Below are 18,817 nucleotides of genomic sequence, written 5' to 3'. Positions count from 1 at the left end.
TTCTTAACTGATGAACCATTTCTGTATTCCTCCCTCCCCACTCTTAAATTCCTTCCTATTTTATGTGTTTTGTTTGCATGTTTATGCACCACATGTGTGCAGTGCCCACAAAGGGTAGAAGAAGTTGTGGGATTCCCTGGAATTGGAACTACTGGCAGTTTGTGTGCACCATGTGGATGCTGGGATCGAATGGCCAATGCTCTTAACTACTGAGGTATCCATATAGTCCCTACTTTTTTCTTTTAGAAACATTTCTAGTCTTTGAGAATTTCATAGATGTATGCAATATATTTTCATTATCTCCACTCCCTATTCCCTCCAACTCGTCCTAGACCCTTCCTACCACATTCCCCTTCCAATTTCATATTCTCTTTAAAACAAAAGACCAAATCAAAACCAAACAAACAAAAACCTCACTGAGACCACTTAAGCATTTAATAATTTAAAAAGCACAAGAGTGCCTATAGACCAGCAAGTATTATGGTACTAATCTATAAGGAAGGCAGGATATCTTGTGGCTCGCGCTCTCTCTCTCTCTCTCTCTCTCTCTCTCTCTCTCTCTCTCTCTCTCTCTCTCTGTGTGTGTGTGTGTGTGTATTACACACATAGTTTGGTTTTCACCCTCCAAAGGGCACATAAAAATGTTTAAACAGAGACAAATTTTAAGAAAATCATCTTAAATGAATTTCTGCTTGATACCTTGTCCCCCAAACCAAAACCAAAACCAAAATTTCGTGCTACATATATTTAAAATTCAATTTGGTGTGCTTAAAACAGGTATTAGGGAGCTATAAAATATTAGTTAATCTTTATTAAGGAGAACAGTTTGGATGGACTAGCGTTGAGTCTGTGTTAAGTCTATTAACTTGTATTTCGTGTATTTTTTTTTTACTTAAAAGATTCTTTTAGGTTATCAAAATGACTTACTGGTTAAAAGGTTCAGGCTAGCAAGTCTTGACAGCCTGAGTTCAATCTGTGGGGTGGCTTGTAGATTACTGCTGTTCCCTGACATAGAGAAAGCACACTTCTTTCTTACAATGGGAGGTAGTTACTATAGAACATTCATAACTTGTCGAACTGCAAGGAATGTTTCTGTTGCTGTGGTATAGCTGCTCAAGGTGGTAGAAAAGAATAATCACTTATATTATTCTAAGTCTTGGAGAACACTGTAGAAGATGGGATGGAAAGAATGTGAAAGCTGCAGAAAGGGAGCGTTGTCTCACTTCTTACACTGTGTTGGGCATAACCATTGCTGTTTTGAATAAGAGCAGATGTGATCACTTTATGAGATCAGGCCTATTAACAGTTCCTCATGGAAGTAGAAGGGAGGCTTATGTGGCTCGTGCTTTCAAAATCCACATGAAACCCTCATGAGACTCAGGATCCAGCCTATTAATATATTCTTTGTTAAGAGAGTAGAGAGGTTTGTGAGGTCATAGGGTCAAAGACCTTCCTTTCCTCAAGGGAAAGAAGTGGACTGGGGTGGAAATTTTTGGTAGTATAGCTTCCCCTACGTATTTTTTTTTTTTTTTGGCAACTGAGGTGGCATAGCTTCATCTGAGTCAGCCATGCTATAAATGAGACTCTCCAGTGCTCCAGCTTTTTGTGAGTTGTCCATGCTGCAGGTGGGATTAGTCAGCGGGATAGCTGCCTATGAGTTGCTCTGGATTTCTCAGTTGTGTAACACTTTGTGTCACCCATGCGCCAACAAATAATCACAATAAATTAATTTTTATTCACCAAACTGCACTCAGACAGGATCCTGTTGGCCTATTGGTACCCTCTCATCTGGAGTAAAATGTTATTTCCTGGAAGAAACTGATATGAGATACTCTCGTCTCTCTCTCTCTCTCTCTCTCTCTCTCTCTCTCTCTCTCTCTCTCTAGCTAGTGTGAATGGGGTTGATTTCATGATTTCTATTTCAGCAAATTCATTATTGGTATATAGAAAACAATCCACTAATTTTTGAATATTGATTTTACTTTTCTGCTACTTTGGTGAAATTTTTGTCAGTTCTAATAGTCATTTAGTGGAGTCTCTAGGTCTTTCTGCTTATAGATAATGAGGCAAATTATCTTTTAGGCATAGATGATAGATGGTTCGTCTTCCTGGGTCTTTTGTGTGGAGATTTTTATCTAGTCAGGAATTGATCTGGGTTTGGTATTTTTTTTTTTTGCTATAGGCAACCTTAGTTTTAGATTTTCCTGGTGGTATATAGTTTTTATCTTTCTACTTGGCTTTGGACTCTCCCTTTGTTCCTATTTACAGACACAATTTCTCTTCTTCTCCCACCATATTTCAGTTTCTTTTGATTGGTAGTGAAGTGGTCGTGTTTGTAGTGAGGGTCATCTTTGGTATTCTGATTAAGCTCTGTCTTTGACAGGCGCTGTGTATCAGTGTTGAGGATAAAAGGTAAAGCTTGATACTGCCCATTCTTCCTTTTATCTACTTGTAGTAAAATCTATCCAGTGTTTGCAGATGTCGGTTTTGGCTCATTTTTCCATGGAGACTAAATCTTTTCTATAAGAAGTGAATCTGGATAGATTTCATAGTGATCTCCTTAGCCAGAACCTTGAAAAGAGAAGACTTTCTTTTGACTTTTATATTGTAGGGTTCCTAGAGGTAAAACCTGTAAAACCTTTGAAATGTCCAATGTCTGCAGTTCCTAAGAACTTCATGATGTCATGCTAACCTACACTTGTTCTTGGCAATGTACTAAAGGTTCTAGTGTACACTCTCCAGTAGCTTATATGACTGATATTCAGCACATATCTAACCCAGGTAAGCAGATGCTCAGGTCCTGTTTTCTCCCACACTCACCTGTTTCTCTTCATATTTTACAGTAGTGTTTGCTGTGTGACTTCGGTTTTACTGATACTACTTGGGAGTATCAGTTACTTTTCTGTGCTAAAAAGCAATTATTTGGGTTATATCCCCTAAAATCCCCTTCTGAGAATGTAGTCTTGGACAAGCATGGAAGTACCATATATGCCACAGAAGAAATAGCATAGCAGGGGCTGGAGAGATGGCTCAGTGGTTAAGAGCACTGACTGTTCTTCCAGAGGTCCTGAGTTCAAATCCCAGCAACCACATGGTGGCTCACAACCATCTGTAATGGGATCTGATGCCCTCTTCTGGTGTGTCTGAAGATGGCTACAGTGTACTTATATAGTATAAATAAATTTTAAAAAGGCATAGCTAAGTCTTAGAGTTTTACTGCAGTGAACAGATACCATGATCATGACAGATCTTTTTTCTTTTTATGAAATATTGGATTTCTTTTCTTTTTTCTTTATTGGATATTTTTATTTACATTTCAAATGTTATTCCCTTTCCCGGTTTGCTGTCTATAAGCCCCGTATCCACTCCCCCTCCCCCTTCTTCTATGAGGGTGTTACCCCTCCCAAACCACCCCCATTCCCACCTCCCCGCCCTGACATTCCCCTATACTGGGCGGGGGGGGGGTCGATTCTTGGCAGGACCAAGGGCTACTTCTCCCATTGGTGCCCAATAAGGCCAACTTCTGCTATATATGCAGCTGGAGCCATGGGTCAGTCTATGTGTAGTCTTTGGGTAGTGGTTTAGTCCCAGGGAGCTCTGATTGGTTGGCATTGTTGTTCTTATGGGGTGCAAGCCCATTCAGTTCTTTCAGTCCTTTTTCTAATTCCCCCAATGAGGAGCCCGTTCTCAGTTCAATGGTTTCCTGCAAGCGTTCGCCTCTATATTTGACATACTCTGGCTGGACCTCTCAGGAGACAGGTATATCAGGCTCCTGTCAGCATGCACTTCTTGCTTCCATGCACTTGTTGCTTCATCATTATTGTTTAGTTTTGGGGTGTGTGTGTGTGTGTGTGTGTGTGTGTGTGTGTGTGTGTATGTATGTATGTATGTGTGTGTGTGTATGCTGAATTCCCAGGTGGGGCAGGCTCTGAATGACCATTTCTTCAGTCTCTGTTCCAAACTTTGTCTCCAGATCTCCTCCTATGAATATTTTTGTTCCTCCTTTGGAGAAGGACTGAAGCATCTGCACTTTGGCTGTCCTCCTTCTTGAGCTTTGTGTGGTCTATGGATTGTATGTTGGATAATTTGAGCTTTTGGGCTAATATCCACTTATCAGTGAGTGCATACCTTGTGTATTTTTTTGGGGGGGTACCTCACTCAGGATGATATTTTCTAATTCTATTCATTTGCCTATGAATTTCATGAAGTCATTGTTTTTGATAGCTGAGTAGTACTCCATTGTGTAGATGTACCACATTTTCTGTATCCATTCCTCTGTTGAAGGGCATTTGGGATCTTTCCAGCTTCTGGCTATTATAAATAAGGCTGCTATGAACACAGTGGAGCATGTCTCTTTGCTGTATGTTGGGGCATCTTTTGGGTATATGCCCAGGAGTTGTATAGCTGGGTCCTCAAGTAGTACAATGTCCAATTTTCGGAGGAACCTCCAGACTGAATTCCACAATGGTTGTAACAGTCTGCAATCCCACCAACAATGGAGGAGTGTTCCTCTTTCTCCACATCCTCTCCAGCATCTGCTGTCACCTGAGTTTTTCATCTTGGCCATTCTGACTGATGTGAGGTGGAATCTCAGGGTTGTTTTGATTTGCATTTCCCTGATGACTAAGGACATTGAACATTTCTTTAGGTGCTTCTCAGCTATTTGATATTCCTCAGTTGAGAATTATTTGTTTAGCTCTGTACCCCATTTTTAATAGGGTTATTTGGCTCTCTGGAGTCTATCTTATTGAGTTCTTTGTATATATTGGATATTAGCCCTCTTTTGGATGTAGTATTGGTAAAGATCTTTCCCAATCTGTTGGTTGCCGTTTGTTCCAAATGACAGTGTCCTTTGCCTTACAGAACCTTTTATGAGGTCGATTCTTGATCTTAGAGCATGAGCCATTGGTGTTTTGTTAAAGAAATTTTCCCCAGTACCCATGTGTTTGAGGCTCCTCCCAACTTTTTCTTCTGTTAGTTTGCATGTATCTGGTTTTATGTGGAAGTCTTTGATTCAGTTGGACTTAAACTTTGTACAGGGTGATGAGAATGGGTTGATTTTCATTCTTCTACATGCTGGCTTCCAGTTGAACCAGCAGCATTTGTTGAAAATGCTCTTTTTTGCGATGGATGTTTTTAGCTCCTTTTTCAAAGACCAAGTGACCATAGGTGTGTGGGTTCATTTCTGGGTCTTCAATTCTATTCTACTGGTCTATCTGCCTGTCTCTCTACCAATACCATACTTTTTTTTTTAAATCACTATTGCTCTGTAATAGAGCTTGAAGTCACGGATGGTGATTCCCCCAGAAGTTCTTTTTTTTTTCCTTTTTTTTCTTTATTAACCTGAGTATTTCTTATTTGCATTTCAAATGTTATTCACTTTCCCGGTTTCCAGGCCAACATCCCCCTAGCCCCTCCCCCTCCCCTTCTTTTTGGCTGTTCCACTCCCCATCCTCCCCCCATTACCGCCCTCCCCCCAACAATCACGTTCACTGGGGGTTCAGACTTAGCAGGACCAAGGGCTTCCCCTTCCACTGGTGCTCTTACTAGGCTATTCATTGCTACCTATGAGGTTGGAGCCCAGGGTCAGTCCATGTATAGTCTTTGGGTTGTGGCTTGGTCCCTGGAAGCTCTGGTTGGTTGGCATTGTTGTTCATATGGGGTTTCGAGCCCCTTCAAGCTCTTCCAGTTCTTTCTCTGATTCCTTCAACGGAGGTCCTGTTCTCAGTTCAGTGGTTTGCTGCTGGCATTCGCCTATGTATTTGCTGTATTCTGGCTGTGTCTCTCAGGAGAGATCTACATCCGGTTCCTGTCAGTCTGCACTTCTTTGCTTCATCCATCTTGTCTAATTGGGTGGCTGTATATGTATGGGGCACATGTGGGGCAGGCTCTGAATGGGTGTTCCTTCTGCCTCTGTTTTAATCTTTGCCTCTCTATTCCCTGCCAAGGTATTCTTGTTCCCCTTTTAAAGAAGGAGTGAAGCATTCGCATTTTGATCATCCGTCTTGAGTTTAATGTGTTCTGTGCATCTAGGGTAATTCAAGCATTTGGGCTAATAGCTACTTATCAATGAGTGCATACCATGTGTGTTTTTCTGTGATTGGGTTACCTCACTCAGAATGATATTTTCCCTCCATTTGACTGAATTTCATAAACTCATTGTTTTTGATAGCTGAGTAATATTCCATTGTGTAGATGTACCACATTTTCTGTATCCATTCCTCTGTTGAAGGGCATCTGGGTTCTTTCCAGATTCTGGCTGTTATAAATAAGGCTGCTATGAACATAGTGGAGCACGTGTCTTTTTTATATGTTGAGGCATCTTTTGGGTATATGCCCAAGAGAGGTATAGCTGGGTCCTCAGGTAGTTCAAGGTCCAATTTTCTGAGGAACCTCCAGACTGATTTCCAGAATGGTTATACCAGTCTGCAGTCCCACCAACAATGGAGGAGTTTTCCTCTTTCTCCACATCCTCGCCTTTTGCTGTCACCTGAGTTTTTGATCTTAGCCATTCTAACTGGTGTGTGGTGAAATCTCAGGGTTGTTTTGATTTGCATTTCCCTTATGACTAAAGATGTTGAACATTTCTTTAGGTGTTTCTCAGCCATTCGGCATTCCTCAGCTGTGAATTCTTTGTTTAGCTCTGAACCCCATTTTTTAATAGGGTTATTTGTTTCCCTGCGGTCTAACTTCGTGAGTTCTTTGTATATTTTGGATATAAGGCCTCAATCTGTTGTAGGATTGGTAAAGATCTTTTCCCAATCTGTTGGTTGCCGTTTTGTCCTAACCGCAGTATCCTTTGCCTTCCAGAAGCTTTGCAGTTTTATGAGATCCCATTTGTCGATTCTTGATCTTAGAGCATAAGCCATTGGTGTTTTGTTCAGGAATTTTCTCCAGTGCCCATGTGTTCGAGTTGCTTCCCCACTTTTTCTTCTATTAGTTTGAGTGTATCTGGTTTGATGTGGAGTTCCTTGATCCACTTGGACTTAAGCTTTGTACAGGGTGATAAGCATGGATCAATTTCTTCTACATGTTGACCTCCAGTTGAACCAGCACCATTTGCTGAAAATGTTATCTTTTTTCCATTGGATGGTTTGGCTCCTTTGTCAAAAATCAAGTGACCATAGGTGTGTGGGTTCATTTCTGGGTCTTCAATTCTATTCCACTGGTCTACTTGTCTGTCTCTGTACCAATACCATGCAGTTTTTAATCACTATTGCTCTGTAATACTGCTTGAGTTCAGGAATAGTGATTCCCACTGAAGTCCTTTTATTGTTCAGGATAGTTTTAGTTATCCTGGGTTTTTTGTTATTCCAGATGAATTTGCAAATTGTTCTGTCTAACTCTTTGAAGAATTGGATTGGTATTTTGATGGGGATTGCATTGAATCTGTAGATCGCTTTTGGTAAAATGGCCATTTTTACTATATTAATCCTGCCAATCCATGAGCATGGGAGATCTTTCCATCTTCTGAGGTCTTCAATTTCTTTCTTCAGAGGCTTGAAGTTCTTATTGTACAAATCTTTTACTTGCTTGGTTAAAGTCACACTGAGGTACTTTATATTATTTGGGTCTATTATGAAGGGTGTCGTTTCCCTAATTTCTTTCTCGGCTTGTTTCTCTTTTGTGTAGAGGAAGGCTACTGATTTATTTGAGTTAAGTTTATTCCCAGCCCCTTTGCTGAAGTTGTTTATCAGCTTTAGTAGTTCTCTGGTGGAACTTTTGGGATCGCTTAAATATACTACCATATCATCTGCAAATAGTGATATTTTGACTTCTTCTTTTCCGATCTGTATCCCCTTGACCTCCTTTTGTTGTCTGATTGCTCTGGCTAGAACTTCAAGAACTATATTGAATAAGTAGGGAGAGAGTGGGCATCCTTGTCTAGTCCCTGATTTTAGTGGGATTGCTTCAAGTTCCTCTCCATTAGTTTAATGTTAGCAACTGGTTTGCTGTATATAGCTTTTACTATGTTTAGGTATGGGCTTTGAATTCCTATTCTTTCCAGGACTTTTATCATGAAGGGATGTTGAATTTTGTCAAATGCTTTCTCAGCATCTAATGAAATGATCATGTGGTTTTGTTCTTTCAGTTTGTTTATATAATGGATGACGTTGATGGTTTTCCTCATATTAAACCATCCCTGCATGCCTGGGATGAAGCCTACTTGATCATGGTGGATGATTATTTTGATGTGCTCTTGGATTTGGTTTGTCAGAATTTTGTTGAGTATTTTTGCATTGATAGTCATAAGGGAAATTGGTCTGAAGTTCTCTTTCTTTGTTGGGTCTTTGTGTGGTTTAGGTATAAGAGTAATTGTGGCTTCATAGAAGGAATTCTGTAGTGCTCTATCTGTTTCAATTTTGTGGAAGACTTTGGATACTATTGGTATGAGGTCTTCTATGAAGGTCTGATAGAATTCTGCTCTAAACCCATCTGGACCTGGGCTCTTTTTGGTTGGGAGACCTTTAATGACTGCTTCTATTTCCTTAGGCGTTATGGGGTTGTTTAACTGGTTTATCTGTTCCTGCTTTAACTTCGCTACCTGGTATGTCCATTTCCTGCAGATTTTCAAGTTTTGTTGAATATAGGCTTTTATAGTAAGATCTGATGATTTTTTGAATTTCCTCTTAATCTGTAGTTATGTCTCCCTTTTCTTTTCTGATTTTGTTAATTTGGACGCACTCTCTGTGTCCTCTCGTTAGTCTGGCTAAGGGTTTATCTATGTTGTTGATTTTCTCAAAGAACCAACTTTTGCTTCTGTTGATTCTTTCTATGGTCCTTTTTGTTTCTACTTGGTTGATTTCAGTTCTGAGTTTGATTATTTCCTGCCTTCTTCTCCTCCTGGGTGTATTTGCTTCTTTTTGTTCTAGAGATTTTAGGTGTGCTGTCAAGCTGGTGACATATGCTCTCTCCTGTTTCTTTCTGCAGGCACTCAGTGCTATGAGTTTTCCTCTTAGCACAGCTTTCATTGTGTCCCATAAGTTTGGGTATGTTGTACCTTCATTTTCATTAAATTCTAAAAAGTTTTTAATTTCTTTATTTCTTCCTTGACCAGGTTATCATTGAGTAGAGCATTGTTCAACTTCCACGTATATGTGGGCATTCTTCCCTTATTGTTATTGAAGACCAGTTTTAGGCCGTGGTCGTCTGATAGCATGCATGGGATTATTTCTATCTTTCTGTACCTGTTGAGGCCCGTTTTTTGACCAATTATATGGTCAATTTTGGAGAAAGTACCATGAGGAGCTGAGAAGAAGGTATATCCTTTTGCTTTAGGATAGAATGTTCTATAAATATGTTAAGTCCATTTGGCTCATGACGTCTCTTAGTCTGTCTACGTCTCTGTTTAATTTCTGTTTCCATGATCTGTCCATTGATGAGAGTGGGGTGTTGAAATCTCCTACTATTATTGTGTGAGGTGCAATGTGTGTTTTGAGCTTTAGTAAGGTTTCTTTTACATATGTATGTGCCCTTGTATTTGGGGCATAGATATTTAGGAGTGAGAGTTCATCTTGGTGGATTTTTCCTTTGATGAATATGAAGTGTCCTTCCTTATCTTTTTTGATGAATTTTAGTTGAAAATTGATTTTATTTGATATTAGAATGGCTACTCCAGCTTGCTTCTTCTGACCATTTGCTTGGAAAGTTGTTTTCCAGCCTTTCACTCTGAGGTAGTGTCTGTCTTTGTCTCTGAGGTGTGATTCCCGTAGGCAGCAGAATGCAAGGTCCTCGTTGCGTATCCATTTTGTTAATCTATGTCTTTTTATTGGGGAGTTGAGGCCATTGATGTTGAGAGATATTAAGGAATAGTGATTGTTGCTTCCTGTTATATTCATATTTGGATATGAGGTTATGTTTGTGTGCTTTTCTTCTCTTTGTTTTGTTGCCAAGACGATTAGTTTCTTGCTTCTTCTAGGGTATAGCTTGCCTCCTTATGTTGTGCTTTACCATTTATTATCCTTTGTAGTGCTGGATTTGTAGAAAGATATTTTGTAAATTTGGCTTTGTCATGGAATATCTTGGTTTCTCCATCTATGTTAATTGAGAGTTTTGCAGGATACAGTAACCTGGGATGGCATTTGTGTTCTCTTAGGGTCTGTATGACATCTGTCCAGGATCTTCTGGCCTTCATGGTTTCTGGCGAAAAGTCTGGTGTGATTCTGATAGGTCTGCCTTTATATGTTACTTGACCTTTTTCCCTTACTGCTTTTAATATTCTTTCTTTATTTTGTGCGTTTGGTGTTTTGACTATTATGTGACGGAAGGTGTTTCTTTTCTGGTCCAATCTATTTGGAGTTCTGTAGGCTTCTTGTATGCCTATGGGTATCTCTTTTTTTAGGTTAGGGAAGTTTTCTTGTATGATTTTGTTGAAGATATTTACTGGTCCTTTGAGCTGGGAGTCTTCACTCTCTTCTATACCTATTATCCTTAGGTTTGATCTTCTCATTGAGTCCTGGATTTCCTGTATGTTTTTGGACCAGTAGCTTTTTCCGTTTTACATTATCTTTGACAGTTGAGTCAGTGATTTCTATGGAATCTTCTGCTCCTGAGATTCTCTCTTCCATCTCTTGTATTCTGTTGGTGAAGCTTGTATCTACAGCTCCTTGTCTCTTCTTTTGGTTTTCTATATCCAGGGTTGTTTCCATGTGTTCTTTCTTGATTGCTTCTATTTCCATTTTTAATTCCTTCAACTGTTTGATTGTGTTTTCCTGGAATTCTTTCAGGGATTTTTGCGATTCCTCTCTGCAGGCTTCTACTTGTTTATTAATGTTTTCCTGTGTTTCTCTAAGGGAGTTCTTCACGTCTTTCTTGAAGTCCTCCAGCATCATGATCAAATATGATTTTGAAACTAGATCTTGCTTTTCTGGTGTGTTTGGATATTCAGTGTTTGCTTTGGTGGGAGAATTGGGCTCCGATGATGTCATGTAGTCTTGGTTTCTGTTGCTTGGGTTCCTGCGCTTGCCTCTCGCCATCAGATTATCTGTGGTGTTACTTTGTTCTGCTATTTCTGCCAGTGGTTAGACCGTACTATGGCCCTGTAGGCTAGGAGTGCTGTAGACCTGATTTTTTGTTCTCTTTCAGCCAGTTATGGGAATAGAGCATTCTGCTTTCACGCATGTAGTCGTTCCTGTCTACTTGTCTTCAGGTGTTCCTGTGGGTGTATGTCCTGAGTCCACCAGGCAGGTCACTTGGAGCCGAAGAGTTGTTCTTACCTCTGGTCTCAGGCCTGAAGCCGCTCCTCAGAGCTAGGTTTCAGCTCTCCTTGTGGGCAGCAACCAGAAGGGCTTTCCCCGCTTTCTCTTGGGACCCTGTGCACAGGGGGCTCAGAAGGCACTAGGCGTTTTCCTCTAGAGCCAAAAATGTGGGCAGAGAGTAGTCTCCTCTGGCTTCCCGCGCATGTCTGCCCCTCTGAAAGTCTAGCTCTCCCTCACACGGGATTTGGGTGCAGGGAGCTATTTGACCAGGTCCCTTCAGATCCAGGTGGTGTCTCCTTCCTCATCTTTTTTGATGAGTTTTGGTTGAAAGTCAATTTTATTGGATATTAGAATAGCTACTCCAACTTGGTTCTTCAGACTATTTTTTTTGAAAGTTGTTTTCCAGCCTTTTACTCTGAGGTAGTTTCTGTCTTTTCTCTCAGGTATGTTTCCTGTAGGCAGTAAAATCCTGGGTCCTTTTTACGTATCCAATATGTTAATCCGTGTCTTTTTATTGGGGAGTTGAGTCCATTGATGTTGAGAGATATTAAGGAATAGTGATTGTTGCTTCCTGTTACTTTTGTATTTGGAGTTGGGATTATGTTTGTGTTCTTTTCTTCTTTTGGTTTTGTTGAATTAGCTTAATTTCTTGCTTTTTCTAGGGTGTAGCTTACCTCCTTGTGTTGGTCTTTGCCATTTTTTATCCTTTGTAGGGCTTGAATTGTAGAAAATATTGTGTAAATTTGGTTTTGTCATGGAATATCTTGGTTTCTCTCTCAATGGTAATTGATAGTTTTGCTGGATATAGTAGCCTGGGCTGGCGTTTGTGTTTTCTTAGGGTCTGTATAACATCTATCCAGGATCTTCTGGCTTTCATACTCTCTGTTGAAAAATCTGGTGTAATTCTGCCTTTATATGCTACTTGACATTTTTCCCTTACTGCCTTTAATATTCTTTGTTTTGTTCATTTGGTGTTTTGACTACTATGTGAGGGGAGCAATTTCTTTTCTGGTCCAATCTATTTGGAGTTCTGTAGTCTTCTTGTATGTTTATGGGCATCAGTTTCTTTAGGTTAGGGAAGTTTTCTTTTTTGATTTTGTTGAAGATATTTGCTGGCCTTTTAAGTTGGGAGTCTTTGCTCTCTTCTATACCTATTATCCTTAGGTTTGATCTTCTCATTGTTTCCTGGATTTCCTGTATGTTTTGGGCTAGGAGCTTTTTCCGTTTTACATTATCTGTGACAGTTGTGTCTATGTTTTCTGTGGTATCTTCTGCTCCTGAGATTCTCTCTTCTATTTTTTGTATTCTGTTGGTGATGCTTGCATGTGTGACTTCTGATCTCTTCCCTAGGTTTTCTATCTCCAGGGTTGTCTCCCTGTGTGCTTTCTTTATTGGTTCTCTTTCCATTTTTAACTCCTGGATTGTTTTGTTCATTTCATTCTCCTGTTTGGTTGTTTTTTCCTGTAGTTCTTGAAGGGATTTTTGTGTTTCCTCTTTAAGGGCTTTTAGTTGTTTCCTTGTGTTGTCCTGTATTTCCTTACTTGAGTTTATTTATGACCCTCTTCAAGTCCTCCATCATCATGATAAAATGTGATTTTAAATCTAGATCTTGCTTTTTCAGTGTGTTTGGATATCCAGTGTTTGCTTTGGTGGGAAAACTGGGCTCTCATGATGCCAAGTAGTCTTGGTTTCTGTTGCTTGGGTTCCTGTGCTTGCCTCTTGCTATCAGGTTGTCTCTGGTGTTAGCTTGTCTTGCTGTTTCTGATGGTGGCTTGACCCTCTTGTGGGCCTGTGTGTCAGCACTCCTGTAGACCTTTTTTCCTGTTTTCTTTCAGCCAATCATGGGAACAGAGTGTTCTTCTCTCAGGCGTGTAATCGCACCTGGCGGTTGACTTTCAGCTCTCTGTGAGGGCAGTAACCGGAAGGGTCCTGCCCCTACTTTTCCTAGGTCCCTGTGCACAGGGGGCACAGATGGCGCTAGGCATTTTCCTCTTGGGTCAGGAATATGAGCACAGTTCTCAGGTGTGTCTGTACCTCTGAGGGTCTATTTCTCCCCACCACGAGATTTTGTTGCAGGGAGCTGTTTGAGCAGTTCAGTTCAGATCCGGGCACAGATCTGGACCATGGGTCTCCTGAAGCTTGACTGCTACTATATTCCTGTGTCCAGAGGGACTATAAAGTTTCCTCTTGGGCCAGGGATATGGGCAAAGGTGGGCAGTAGTGGCAGTCTGTCATGCCTTGCAGTCTCAGGCTTGCCCACACTTCTGGGTGCTCAGCTCTCTCTCCCACAGGATTTGGGAGCAGGGAGCTGTGGGCTGGGATCTCAGAAGTTTGGGCCACAGCCAGAAATCAGATGTGCCCAGTCCCAGAGTACTTATGCCTTTGTGTGTCCTTAGTCCACTTGGCAGGTCACTTGGAGCAGAAAAGTTGTCCTTACCTTTACTCTCAGCCCTGTAGTTGCTCTGGTGACTGGCTTTCAGCTCTCTGTGAGGGCAGCAACCTGAAGGGTCCTGCCCCTACTGCTCCTAGGTCCCTGTGCACAGTGGGCACAGATGGCACTAAGCGTTTTCCTCTTGAGTCAGGAATGTGAGCAAAGTTCTCAGGAGTTTCTGCACCTCTGATGGTCTAGCTTTCCCCACCATGGGATTTGGATCTAATTTGATCATTTTAAGGTTACTGGCCATTAACTTGCATTTCTTAATTATCTTTAACAGTTTATATCAAATTAGTAGACTTTTAAAAGATTAGGAGTTTACAGATTTTTCCTTGCTGAGTTTGGGCTTAAAAAATTTGAATAGAACACCCCTTAGCATCAAAATAAAACTTTAAACCATAGATACAGTCTTAAAGATAAAGAGGTTAGATAAATATTTTTAAGTTACTGTCTGCTAGCCTGAACAGACCTAAGGAATTGGGATAAACATTCTGGGAGATTTGGGTGAAGTCTACCTCTGTAGCAAAAGGTAGGTGAGGTTTGCTGCCACAGATGGCCAAAAGGTCACTGGGTCATTAAAAATATCCACTCCCAAAATCCTGGGTGAAAATCAGGTATTTTATCTCTTCCAGTGAGAAGAGATCCCCCTTCTTTTTGTAAAAATTGCTTTTAGTGTTTTACAGTCCAGTCATTACCCCATCATGGTCTGCCCTCCCACAGTTCCTCATCCCATTTCTCTTCCCCCCTGTCTTCAAGAGGATGTGCCCCAACCTCCCCAAGGCCTCCCCACTCCCTGGGACCTAAAGCTTCTTGAGGGTTAGGCCTGTCTTCTTCCATTGAGGCCAGACTAGACAGTCCTCTGCTCTATATGTGTCAGGGGTGTGTGTGTGGGGGTCTTGGACCAGCTCTTGTATGCTGCCTGGTTGATGGCTCAGTGACTGAGATCTCAGGGATCTCGGTTGGTTGAGACTGCTGGTCTTCCTATGGGGTGGCAGTCAGCTTCAGCTTCTTCCAGCCTTTCCCTAATTCAACCACAGGGGTCCCAGACTTCAGTGTAATAGTTGGGTGTAAGTATCTGCATCTGTCTCAGTCAGGTGCTTGTTGGGCCTCTTGTAGGCTAGCCTTGCTAGGCTCCTGTCTATAAGCATACCATAGCATCAGTAATAGTGTCAGACCTTGGAGCTTCCCCTTGAGATGGATCCCACTTTGGGCCCATCACTGGACCTCCTTTTCCTCATCCTCTTCTCCCTTTTTGTTGCTGCAGTTCTTTTAGACAGGAACAATTTTGGGTCATAGTTTTGACTGTGGGATGCCAACCCCATCCTTCTACCTGATGCTTTGCCTTTCTACTGGAGGTGGACTCTACAAGTTCCCTCTCTAGGCATTTTATCCCTCCCTTTGTGTCCTGAGAGTCTCTCACCTCCCATGTCTCTGGTACATTCTAGAGTGTTTCCCCACCTCCCCTGCCACGAGGTTGTATATTTCTATTCATTCTGGCCCTTGGGGCTTTTCTTCTCTGTCACCACCTCATACCTGATCATGGTCCTCTTTTCTCTTTCCCCTTCCCTCTCCCACCCAGGTCCCTCCCTCCCTCTGCCTCCTATGATTGTTTTCTTCTCCCTCCCAAGTGGGATTGAAGTATCCTCACTTCAGGAGAAGAGGCCCTTTAATGATTAACATACCATTCCTCTTTTCCCTAATGAATAGGCTCAAGAGTCTTTGTGTCTCCAACATATGTCTATCAGATATGATACTTAGTTGCCTTAGAACTTAGTCTATTAATACTGATAGTATGATAATAATAAAATGCCTACAGTTTGTGGGAAATAAAACCACCTACATAATTTTTAATCTTCTCTTAAGATAGAGTTTAGTATCAATTTATATTATATATTTTTTTATAAATTTTTTAACAAAAACATGACATAGTGGTACATGCTTTAATGCCAGCATTTGGGAGACTGAGGGAGGCGGATTTCTTGAGTTCCAGTCCAGGCTGGTCTATATAGTGAGTTCCAGGACTGTCAAGACTATGTAGAGGCCTTTTGTAGTGCTTTGAATATGAATGGTTCTCATAGGCTCATGTATTTGAAGGCTTAGCCACTCTATGATAAGATTAGAAATATTAGGAGGTGTGATGTTGTTAGAATAAGTATGTCACTGGGGATGGACTTTTAGGGTTCAATTCATGACAGGTCCAGGTTCTCTCTACTTGTGGATCAGGATTTACAGAGCTCAGATACTACTCCAGTGCTTGTCTGAGTGCTACCTTGCTACTTGCCATGATGATAATGGACTAAACCTCTGAAACTGTAGGCAAGCCCCCAATTAAATGCTTTGTTTTATAGAGTTGCTATAGTCATGGTATCTCTTCATAGCAATAGAACAGTAACTAAGACAGAAGTCGGTACCAGGAACTTCTATGACAGGAATGGTCATGCTGTTTGTTGGAGGAGAATTTGATGTAAGACACTACCAGAAACTCACAGAACCTAACTAAGAAGAAACTAAGGGATTTTTGTTGTTGTTTGTGTTTTTAGGTGTGAGAAAATTTAAGCCTGGCCTCCATAAACAGTCATGCATATGGTTCACACATATGTGGCAGGAAAAAACACTCATACACTAAAATAAATTTTAAAAGTGCAATCAAAATAGTAATAAATAGCATGGTATAATATAAGAAAATGTTCAGAAATTGAATTGACCTTTTTTTTTTTTTTTTGGTTCTTTTTTTCGGAGCTGGGGACCGAACCCAGGGCCTTGCGCTTCCTAGGTAAGCACTCTACCACTGAGCTAAATCCCCAGCTTCTGAATTGACCTTAATATAATATATATGGGACAATAAATATGATGGTTATTCTGGGTGTCAACTTGACCATACCTGGAATTAACTAAAACTCAAAAATGAAGGGTATACCTGTGAAGTATTTTTGCTTAATTTGAAATAGAAAGATCCACTTCTAATATAGATCATTAAGGTAGGAGGATATAACTTTAATCCAGATTAGAATTGGGAAAACATGCTGTTAATCTGGATCTTGAGTTAAGAAGACACACATTTTATCCAGATTATTTGAGCTAATCTGGGCCCTATCTTCTGCTGGAAGCCTATATAAGGACATGAAAGAAGGAAGCTTTTGTTCTTTGTCTGCTTGCTCTTACCTCACTAACAAGTCCATTCCTTTGCTGGTATTCAGAGTTTCAGCATATGCTGAAGACCATACCATCTGAGACATTCAGCCTCATGGACTAAGCAACTACCAGATTCTCGAACCTTCTATTCACAGCTAGCCATTTTTGGATTATCTGGACCACAGCCTGTAAGTCATTCTTATAAATCCCCTTTCTATGTGTATGTATGTGTGTATGTATGGAGGAAGCAATTTATTCTATAAGTTGTTACTCTAGCAAACCTTGACTAATACAATATGTGACACTAGTGATATTCAATGAAGAGAATTGTTAAATACAGAATAATTTTCATTATCAAGAAGAGCAGTTAGAAATGGAGTAATTACATGAAAATGTACAGAAGGAATTTAAATGTCCAATTAATAGGAAAAAGAATTGCATGGAAGAAGTAAAATAGGTCTAGCCTCAATATGAGGTGGGTCCTGAGAAAGGGAGATATGGGAGCAGTGATGATTCAATAATGACTCGAAGTCAGTAGTGGGTACAGGCTGTCAGTTCAAGTGCTCTCTTTTTCTGAGGATTCTCATCATTCTTCCTTCTTCTCCTTTTTTCCCTCTTTCTTCCCAATCGTTTGCCTTCTCCCTTTTCATTCTCTTCCTTCTTCCTTTTCATTCTTTTGCCTTCTCCTGACCAGAGAGCCCAAACCCAGTTTTTTATTTACTAAAGCTACATTGTCAAGGCTTTGATGATTGTTAATATTTTTTTAGAAATCTTCAATTTTACATAGATTTTATGAATCCAAGATCATTAGTCCCAATCCCTGCTTCCTTAAAACAAAAACTAAACACAAAGCAATACTACATCTCCTTATAGTTTTTACACAGCCTGTTTTTCATCGGTAGCTAGAACAACTCTTATGGTTTCCTGGTACAGCAGATAGCAGTCTTTAGTAAAGATCTGCATGTAAGAACAGAAAGGTGACAGGCTACTAAGGTTAAAATCATTTCTTGTAAAGTTTTAAAATTTATGCATGTAAAGCAAATAGCTCTCTCTAATATCTTTCTAGGCATTGTCATCTTCAATCCTTCAAGTAGTTAGGGAAACAAAATATTAATTTTTATATGCTTATATATCATACTTTAATTCTTTAATCTTTGTATCCTCATACTAGCACTTTCCTTCTAATTCTATTTGTTTCTAGATCATATACAAGCCTTCCTCCTATAAGATGAACCCAACTATCATTTACTTGTACTTTATAGATTCTTTCTTTTCCTATCCACGCCTTCTCTTCCTGAGACCACTTTAATTCTTCATTGTTGATGTATCCAAATTCAACCTGGTTAATTAATGAACTTGTCATTGGACTGGAGGGTACATGTATCTCCTCATAATTCTAAATTCAAGGAGAAGTCTGGCAATGAAATATGTCTACAAAGAACCGTGTAGGCTTTCATAGCCTCTGTGGTTATATTTTCTAGATCCTCTCCCATGGCATTAAAGGCCAAGTGTAAGGCCTGTGTTTCATCCTCCGCAGTCTCACAATCACCTACATTCCTCACTCCTGAGAACCACATCTATTTCATTTATTAGCCCTGAGTAATTGGGGAAGTGTATTCTCCAGAAAGAAATCGAAAGTAAAATAGAAAAGACAGCAGATCAGCTTCAGGGCAACAGAAATCATCTCCCACAAAGAGATCAATGACTTGGTGATGTTCCAGGGACAGGAAATGTGTCACACCTCCCCTTATGCACCCATGCTGAACCTGGAAACAACTAGACATAATTCTTCAGCTCTTAGAAGAATAAAAGGAGTAAAAGAAAATCAACCAGTGTTGGGGAAGAGTTGATAAAATGAGATATTTATACTTTCCTGCTAGAAATATTTTATATACATGTATATGTCTATAACATATGTTTGTGAGAGATAACATTTTGATAGTCACTAAGCAATATCTATTTTAAAATAATAAAAGGTTTTATCACTATTTGCAGATGATATGATAGTATATTTAAGTGATCCCAAAAGTTCCACCAGAGAACTACTAAACCT

At 40.2% G+C, this 18,817-nt stretch overlaps 1 protein-coding gene across 9 annotated transcripts in view; it reads left to right on the top strand.

Annotated features, from left to right (window-relative positions):
* Positions 1–18,817, top strand: part of Znf81L (zinc finger protein 81 like) — a 98,405-nt gene that overhangs the window by 575 nt on the left and 79,013 nt on the right. For 5 of the 9 annotated variants that reach the window (XM_063280424.1, XM_063280426.1, XM_063280423.1 and 2 more), the window contains exons 2-3: positions 103–16,405; positions 16,830–16,952. The exons of 2 other annotated variants lie outside the window; for them this stretch is intronic. The gene's annotated coding sequence lies outside the window, so the exon portion shown is untranslated. The remainder of the gene's footprint in view (positions 1–102; positions 16,406–16,829; positions 16,953–18,817) is intronic. 2 more of the 9 variants (XM_063280425.1, XM_063280422.1) reach the window with 1 other exon arrangement.

The sequence above is a fragment of the Rattus norvegicus genome, chromosome X, assembly GCF_036323735.1.
Source record: "Rattus norvegicus strain BN/NHsdMcwi chromosome X, GRCr8, whole genome shotgun sequence".
Classification (NCBI taxonomy): Eukaryota; Metazoa; Chordata; class Mammalia; order Rodentia; family Muridae; genus Rattus; species Rattus norvegicus.
The sequence above is the reverse complement of the archived record's forward strand: the minus strand, read 5'-3'. Positions and strand labels throughout refer to the sequence as shown.